The sequence below is a fragment of the Bidens hawaiensis genome, unplaced genomic scaffold, assembly GCF_021521415.1.
Source record: "Bidens hawaiensis isolate Kalapana, Puna unplaced genomic scaffold, B.hawaiensis_p1.1 tig00030772_1, whole genome shotgun sequence".
Lineage (NCBI taxonomy): Eukaryota > Viridiplantae > Streptophyta > Magnoliopsida > Asterales > Asteraceae > Bidens > Bidens hawaiensis.
In genome coordinates, this window is record NW_027495139.1 from 60,591 (window position 1) to 69,688 (window position 9,098).

At 43.1% G+C, this 9,098-nt stretch overlaps 1 pseudogene across 1 annotated transcript; it reads left to right on the plus strand.

Annotated features, from left to right (window-relative positions):
* The first annotated feature begins 6,304 nt into the window (after positions 1-6,304).
* On the plus strand, positions 6,305-9,098 carry LOC143580947 (putative glucuronoxylan glucuronosyltransferase IRX7; annotated as a pseudogene). The gene is made up of 4 exons (XR_013143748.1): positions 6,305-6,598; positions 7,254-7,615; positions 8,264-8,515; positions 8,630-9,098. The product of XR_013143748.1 is annotated as a putative glucuronoxylan glucuronosyltransferase IRX7 (transcript).

A 9,098-nucleotide genomic window follows, 5' to 3' on the forward strand; every position in this document is an offset into this window, starting at 1 on the left:
GCGGAGGGTCTACCTCGCGCTGAGCCTCTTCAATTTTTCCTTCGGGGACTTCTGCAATGAAATCAGCCAAGACTTGTCCCTTTATTGCTGGACGGGGCTTATAGGCGATCGTGTGCTCTCCTAATTCCTGCGCCCATTTTGTTAGCCTTCCCGAGAGCGCGGGGCGCCGCAAGACTTGCTGGATGTTGTAACCAGTCAGTACTTCAATGGGATGACCATTGAAATATCTATGAAGCTTGCGCGACGCGTGTGTTAGTGACAAAACTAACTTTTCCATGATGGAGTAGCGCGTCTCAGGATCTGTCAGCACCCGACTCACATAGTATATTGGCGTTTGGATTCCCTTGCGATCCACCAACAATACTGCGCCGATGGCACGCTCTCCTGCTGATAGGTACAATGTCAAAGTTTCACCAGGAAGTGGAGCTGTGAGCGTGGGCAGATTTATCAAACATTCTTTTATCTCACTGAAAGCTTGCTCGGCCTCAGGAGTCCATTTGAATTGGCTTTTCTTTAAGCAATTCCTCAATGTGTTGACAAATGGGGTAGATTTGCTTGCATGGTTCGCTAGGAACCTGTTGATTGAAACCAATCTACCATTCAGCTTCTGGACTTCTTTCATGGTGGATGGCGAGGGCATGTCAAGGATGGCCTCCACCTTTTCTGGGTTCACCTTGAAACCATCCTTGGTGACCATTACTCCTAGAAATTTTCCCTCTTGTACGCCGAAAGTGCATTTGCTCGGATTGAGCTTCATGTTAACTTCCTTTAGGCGCCCAAGGGTTTCTTCGATGTCTTTGAGCATTTGTTTTTCCTCCCTGCTTTTGATCACCAAATCATCCACGTAGACTTCTAGGTTTCTTCCAATCTGCTCGCTGAAAACGGCATCCATAAGTCTTTGGTAGGTGGCTCCCGCATTTTTCAAACCAAAGGGCATTTTTGTGTAACAAAAAACACCCTTGTCGGTTCTGAATGCGGTCTTGTCCTCGTCTTGTGGTGCCATTTGAATCTGGTGATAGCCCTTGTAGGCATCCAGGAAACATTTGAGCTTGAATGGCGCCACGGAGTCCACCTTTGCGTCGATGTTTGGGAGGGGGTAACAATCCTTTGGGCACGCTTTGTTGAGGTCCTTGAAGTCAATGCTCATCCTCCACGACCCGTTACTTTTCTTTACCATCACAGGATTGGCTACCCATGTCTGGTATCGTATCGGGCGGATGATGTTTGCGCGCAATAGATCCTCAACCTGTTCATTCATGGCCCTCGCCTTCTCATCCCCCATGACTCTCTTCTTTTGAGCAATTGGCTCTACAGACTTGAAGGTGTTGAGAGAATGTTGCGCCAGGTCTAGCGGAACCCCAGTCATATCAGAGTGTTGCCACGCGAAGACCGACATATATTCTCTGAGCAATCTTTTCATTCTCAACCTCGTGTCATCTGATATCGTAGCGCCAATTGTGATTGTCTGCTCCGGGAATTTTGGGTTGAGAATCCATTCCTCTGGCGCGTTGTCTGCCATTGGAAGTTTCATTCTCCCTTCCCGCGGAGTACTTGTCACTGCACACAACTGATCTCGGTATACAAAAGTTACACCTGTTGGTGTTGGGAACCCCAATGCGCCGTGCGCTGGCGACGGTATGGCGTTGAATTGGGCAATCGTTCCCCTACCCAAGATCATATTGTGGCAAGAAGTGGTGGGCAAGACCAAGAAGTTGACAACTTCGGCTCGCTTGTGTTTTTCATCCCCCATGGTTAGTTCAAATTGTATTTGACCTAGGGGATGAATGATTTCATTTGAAACACCAGAGATTGGTGCATTCACAATTTCAAGCCTTGCTTGGTCTGCCGGATCCAGTTTCCTGAAACATTGCTCATACATGATGTCTGATTCGCTGCCAGTGTCCACCAGGACTTTTGACACTTCATAATGAGCAATGTGTGTAGTGATGACAAGAGGACTGCTGATGGAAGGGCCTCCCCTGATTCTTGGGAAGATTACTTGTTGTTCGCAATCTCCTTGGATTTGCGCGCTTCTCTTTCTTGATATTTGCCCTTGCCTTCCTCCCTCGGCTACACAGATTCTTTTGTACTTTTTGCTGGCTGAGGCTCCTGATTGTTCATTTTCTGGTCTTGAGTTTTTCACCAGGTGAGCCAGCTTGCCTGATTTCACATTTTTTTCAATTGCATCCTTCAAGTGGTGGCATGCATCAGTGTTGTGTCCTGTGGACTTGTGAAACTCACAGTACTTGCCACTGTCTGATGGTCCCTTGTAGTGTAGTGGCTTGGGGCTTTTGAATTGGACATTCTCAGTGCTTAACACCTGTGAAGGCGTTTTAGTGAGGGGAGTCCATATTCTTGGCAGAGGTCTGTTAGGATCTCTACCGCCTTCCCTCTTGTCACCCTCCCCGCGATTACGAACGTCTTTTTGGGGCTGGGGTGAGCTTGGTTGCGCCTGCTTTTCTGCTGAAGAAAAACTGGTTGGTTGCAACCTGGACCATACAGAGTTCTGTTTGCCCCTTCTTTCGTTGCTGCGCGGTGTCTCAGCTTGATGCGCTCTTTCTCTTGCCCTATCTTGGGCAATTTGTTTTTCATTTCTCGCGAAGACTCGCGATGCTTCCATTAGTTTGGCCCAAGTGGTTGGCATGCCATCTCTGCTTACGAGAGCTCGGCGGAGTTGATCACTGCGCGCGCCTTGTATAAAGGCCACGCGCAAGAGTTGCTCAGTGATACCTCCGATTGCCAGAGACTCCTGATTGAAACGAGTTATGTAGTCTTCAATCGTTTCATCATTCTTGCGCACGCAGTGCATGATGTCATCAGGGTCGCGCGTGTGTCTGCGCTGCTGTACGAAGTGGGCTTGGAACTTTTCCAATAGTTCCTCGAACCCATCGATTTGCCCAGTCGGCAAGCTCTCGAACCAGACACGCGCCGCGCCCGTGAGGCAGCGAGCAAACATGTGACACCATGTTGGCATCGTCCAGCTTTCTAGGTTTCCAGTGTTGTAAAAACCTTGTAAGAAATCGTCTGGATCTGTTGTGCCGTCATATTTGCCCAAACCACTTGGCATCTTGGTTTTGTGCTGAATGGGGGCCTTCGCGATGCGCTCAGTGAATTTTGAATGTTTCACCAAGATGGCTGGCCTGTACGGTGTGGTTACGTCCACTTGCCCTCTAACTGGTGGGCTGTACGGTATGTGCAGATCCAGATCGGCTTTGGCTCCAGGCGCCATGTTCACGTGCGCGCGGAGCTGTGAGCCTCCTGCATGAGTATCTAGCGTCTTCCTCATGCTGTGCACTTCTTCATCACTAAACTCAGTGTGTGCAGTGTGAACAGAATGACCATCTTCCGGCGCGCGCGCCCTTTTTCTTCCATGAACGTTTTGCTTGTCAAACGCTAGCCTTTGTGTCAAGTCGGCTGACTTTTTGTGTTTGACCAGCTCATTGTACTTGTCCATTAGACGTCGTTGCTCGTTTATGAGCCATTCTTTGGGGTCATTGGTTTCATCTTCTGGACCCATTGGTCCTTTTTGTTTTGCGCCGGCAAGATTTTGTAACGTGAGATCGTCTGGAGGAGTTTCAGTCTGGCCATGAGGAGTTGTGATGAAGGGACGGTTACTGGTGGCGCGCGTAGAATCACGCGGCACCCTCAGAAACTGCTGTCCCTCATTAACATCCTCACGTTCAATATCCTCCATAACTTGATCAACGTTACGAACGCCAGAAACCATGGTGAAAATTTGTTTTTTTTTTTAGAGATCTGATGAGATCTTGTTGCCGTTGTAACAGGTGATGGCGCCAATGAAGAAACGTGGATCGACTCACTGGTAGACGATCTACTTTCCTCGGGTGTGATTATGCTATTTCATCGATGGTTCTCTTGGATCTGGGTTCTTCCACCTACAAAATGAACAGCACCGTAAACTTACCCCTCAGAAAGGGACAGAGGGGTCCTCTTTGGGGTAACCCTCCGGTGTGAGAATAAGTATTTGTAGGAGAAGATAATAATATGAGAGTAAGGAATTTGGAGTGTATTGCTTAAGATAGCTGAATACTCTGTAATTGTATGTAATTGGATGTAATTAGGATGTGTCTCTCCTTGTGGAGTTGATGTGATATTTATAGTGCTAGGGTTTCCCATGATTGGGCTCAGACCTAATCAGGGCCTTGTTGGTCTCCTCCAATTGCTTTGCGCCACGTGTCTTTGGGGACACCTGGTGCTTTTTCATTGGTTATAATCACGTGGTAGCACATGGGTTATGCTGAGTTGTCCACCTTTCATTGGCAGCTGTCAACATCAGCATATTCTTATTCCTTAAAAAGATACCTTCTGGAAGGTTGTCTGACGTGCACAATCAAGGTTGCCCTAATCCTGATTTGGATAAGGACGAGGTTGATTATGTGCATGTGTGATACGCGCCTATCCTGAGGATGCGCGAGGTCTTCTCTTTATTCTCACGCGCAGATGTTTCATGCGCAGATGTGATATGCACGAGCATGTGATATGCGCCACGCGCGGATGCGCCACGCGCATATGTGATATGCGTGAGCATATGTGATGCGTGAGCATATGTGATATGCGCCATGCGCGTAGGTTTTGGCTTTGTGCCTTCATAATGTCTTGATTTCAAGCCTCTTGTCCATATCTTGTGGGTTGACCCGCCTCGCTCGGTGTTGAGGCGGGTCTTCAGTATCCCATGCTTTTACGCTATTTATTTATTAGTTTACATAGAAGAAGGTGTAACAAACTTTTGTGATATTTGTTAAAAGATGGTATGTTATTAAAGTTGTTTATAAGTTTTAAATTAATCAAATTTAGTAACTTGAAAAGGTTATTTTAGCATGCTTGAACTCAGAGTAGATTGTAAATTGTAATCTCTCACACTATTTCAACAATTAGGATTCTTAATAGGGTTTTTAAGTCACTCCATCTAATTTAAATTATGTTCTTTTCCAGATTACTAGATAAAAGAATTTTGTTATTAAACAATAGAACAAGATTAATATTATGAGTTGAATTGTTGAAGTTATAATAACCTAATTAAAATTTTATGTTACATAGGGCTACAAATGAGTCGAGTTGTTCGATGGCTACTTGAGCTCAGGTTGATATAAAGCTCGAAATGAGCTGTGCTTTTTCAAACGAGAGTTGAGCCCGAGCCTTAAATAAAGCTCGTTTAGTTATCGAGCATGGGTCGTAACCAACCTCGTTATTTTTCTTTTACCTTTTCGGGACTTCTATGTATTAACTTTACACCGCGCAGTCGAACTTGAGCCGAGCTTAGGCTCGTTTAAAATTTCTCTCAAAATATATAATTAAAATATTTAAAAAATGTATATAAATTTCTTAATACGTAATAAATGAGCCGAACCCGAATTTTTCTAAACTACTCATGAGATGAACGAGAGGCCTGAGTTTTGAAAGCCTACTCACGAGTCGTCGAGACAAGCTCGACCTCTCATACGCCAAAACGAGACGAGCTCGATCTCTCATAAATCAAAACGAGCAACGCTCGGAACTAGTCGAGCTCGGCTAGACCAGTTTATCCCCCAAAATTTGCAAATCCATAGCACCAAAATGGAGAGCGGGTGGTAGTGAAAATCTACTAACCCACTTTACATATATTATTATCATCTTAATTATCTTAATACATACATTATACACCCAAATACTCAAAAAACAAACTAGGTCAAAGATAGAGGTGAGTAAATAAATTAGAAAATCAAACTGAAATGAAACCAGTTTGAAATCGATTTTGTAGAAACCGGTTTGAAACCCTAGGTTCAAAACCGGCCTGTAATTTCCTCCACAAAAACCAGTTAACCGAACTGAAACCGGTCAACTTGAACAGAAACTGATCGTAACCTGGTCAAGAAACCAGTTTCAACCCAAACCAAAACCAATCATAAACCAGTTTTAACTTTTATTGATCAAACATAACCGGTTTCAACCCAAACGAGTTTCAAGTTCTAAACCGGTTTTTACACCTCTAGGTCAATAAGGGTAAATTAGTCATTTCCCACTCAACGGTCTTTTCACAAAACCAAGACAGAACTTCCATATTATATAAAAAAAACCGCATTCCTCCACCACCTTTGTTTATTATTCAACAACATTAAAACCTCCTTATAAAAAAACCTCTTACATTAATTTCGCAGTTTCTTTATTCTAAACCAAAACGGTCTTTCAACAAACCCACCATCACCTTCATCATTTTATTTTTCTTCATCTCTACTTCTTCAACCATGATCGAAAGCTTCATCTCAACCTAAATAATAACAACAACAATAATAATATTATTATTATTATTTAAACGTACGTGTTACAAATATTCACATACCAATGACGGACCGATCCGTCAAGAACCGGGACGGATTCTACGTCAAGATGAAGTTCTTTCGAACGAAAAACCCGAAACCCGAAAAACCCTTTTTCGTTAGGTACTTTAAATGGATATTATGGTTTTCGTTGTCGTTTTATTTTTTCGCTAAGTTTCTTAATAATCATGAGTCCGGTACGAGTCGTTTGAAGACGAGGATTGTCAATCATTCGCATTGTGCGCTTTCGGAATCAGTTATCCGGCAACCGAAGGATAATCACGGTATTTGGATTTAAATTTGCTATGCATATATATAGTTATATACATACTGTTTGACATAGTTTTAAATGGTTGGAATGTGGTTTTGACCAAAAAGATTTTTGTGTTTGACTGTCTGTGGTTAGAACGGTGTTTGGATATCGGCCGAACAACCTTTCTGACCAATAATATTCAAACTACTGTTCTAACCAATAGTTTTCAAAATATGGTCAAAACGTCTGTAAATTTCGAACTTTTGATTTTTCTTTTTTTTTTTTGGTTAAAACGACCGTCTGAGTGTTTTGTGACATGAAAAAAATTGGTTAAATTTGCAGGTTTGCTAAACAATTTGAAGGTGAAAAAAATTCCATGTCGTTTTAAATTGTTGGACTTCGGTTTTGCCCAAAAAGATTTATGTGTTTGACTTTCTGTGGTTAGAACGTTGTTTGGGTATTGGCCGAACAACCTTTCTGACCAATAATATTCAAACGACTGTTCTAACCAATAGTTTTCAAAATATGGTCATAACGTCTGTCTGTCTGCCCGTTTGGATATTGTTCAAAATTCAAATGGATCAATAAATTTCGAACTTTGATTTTTTTTTTGGGTTAAAAACGACCGTCTGGCTGTTTTGTGGGCAGTTGTTTTACAACGTGAAAAAAATTGGTTTCATTCGCAGGTTTGTTGAACGATTTGAAGGTGTATATATACGAATTACCGCCAAAATACAACACCGATTGGTTATCGAACGAGCGGTGTAGCACTCACTTATTCGCTTCTGAGGTCGCGATTCATCGGGCATTGATGAGAAGCGATTTTCGGACGTTTGACCCAACACAGGCGGACTTTTTCTTCGTCCCCGTTTACGTTTCGTGTTATTTCAACACGGCTAATGGCCTTCCCGCCATCGGACAAGCTCGCGCGCTTCTATCGTCGGCAGTAGAGCTTATTTCGTCAGAGCTACCGTTTTGGAAACGAAGCAATGGGTCGGATCATGTGTTTGTAGCTTCTCATGATTATGGAGCTTGTTTTCATGCCATGGTAAATAATATGTTTATCTAATAATATTCATGTTCTGTTTGGGTGCAAATGAGCCGAGCTGCTCGTAAGTTACTCGAGCTTAGATAGATAAAAAACTCAAAATAAGTCGAGCTTTTTTGGGCTTGAACTGAGCCCCCGTGTCTCAAATAAAGCTCGTTTAGTTATCGAGCCTGAGTTTTAGCCCTGTATGGGAATCTCGTTCAGGCTCGTCGAGTCTTGTGTATTTTTAAGTTTTGTATATTAGTTTCACGCTGCACAACCGAGCTCGTGTTGAAATTTGGCTCGTTTAAGAGTTTTCTCAAAATATACAAAATTAATTAAAACCATATATAGTTTTAATAAATATAATAAATGAGTCGTGCTAGAGTCGAGCCTGGGCTTGATAAAATAGCTCTTGAGCCAAACTCGAGCTTGAAAAATTAGCTCACAAGCCGAGCTTGAGCTCAAGCTGAGCCTAAGCTTGAAAAATTTGTTCACGAGCCGAACTCGAGCTTTAGTAAGTCAAAACGAGTCGAGCTCGAGAACTCATGCTTTATAAGTCAAAGCTAGCCTAGTCGAGTTCTGGCTCAGCTTGGCTTGTTTACACCTTTAGTTCTATGTGATATTGAATAGAACTATTAATGGATTATTATTATTATTATTCATTAGGAGGATCGAGCTATAGCAGATGGGATACCTGAGTTCATGAAGAACTCAATTATATTACAAACATTTGGTGTTAAATACCAACACCCATGCCAAAAGATGGATAGCATTGTTATTCCGCCGTACATTTCGCCGAAAAAACGTTAAGTTAACGCTGTCAAAGTCGCCTATCGACGGTCAACGGGACATTTCCGTGTTTTTCCGAGGGAAAATGGAGGTTCACCCGAAGAACGTCAGCGGACGTTTCTATAGCAAGTAATGTATTGGTTAATGCGGTTATGGTTTGGTTAATCCGGTTATAGTTTGGTAAAGTCGGTTGATTTTGTTACAGTTTAATTAATTTGGTTAATTCGGTTATTTGTTATGCAGGCGTGTGAGGACGGAGATATTGCGAAAGTACGGTAACGACCCTAGGTTTTATCTAAAGAGGCATCGGTTTGCAGGTTACCAATCAGAAATCGTCCGATCAGTGTTTTGTTTGTGTCCATTAGGGTGGGCCCCTTGGAGTCCGAGGTTAGTGGAATCAATAGCTTTAGGTTGCGTTCCGCTTATTATAGCGGACGGTATTCGTTTACCATTCGAGTCCACTGTGCCATGGTCTGAGATATCTCTCACAATTAAGGAGAAGGACGTGGGGAAACTCGCCAGCGTTCTTGACTACGTGACGAAGACAAACTTATCAGTGATACAACGTAACCTATGGGATGATAAACTCCGGAACACACTTTTGTTTCATGACGACGTTGTGTCCGGTGACGCCACATGGGAGGTCCTTGTGGCGTTATCTCGGAAACTTGGCAGGTCCCATCGGAGGTCAAGGTTTCTAACGAATGAATAG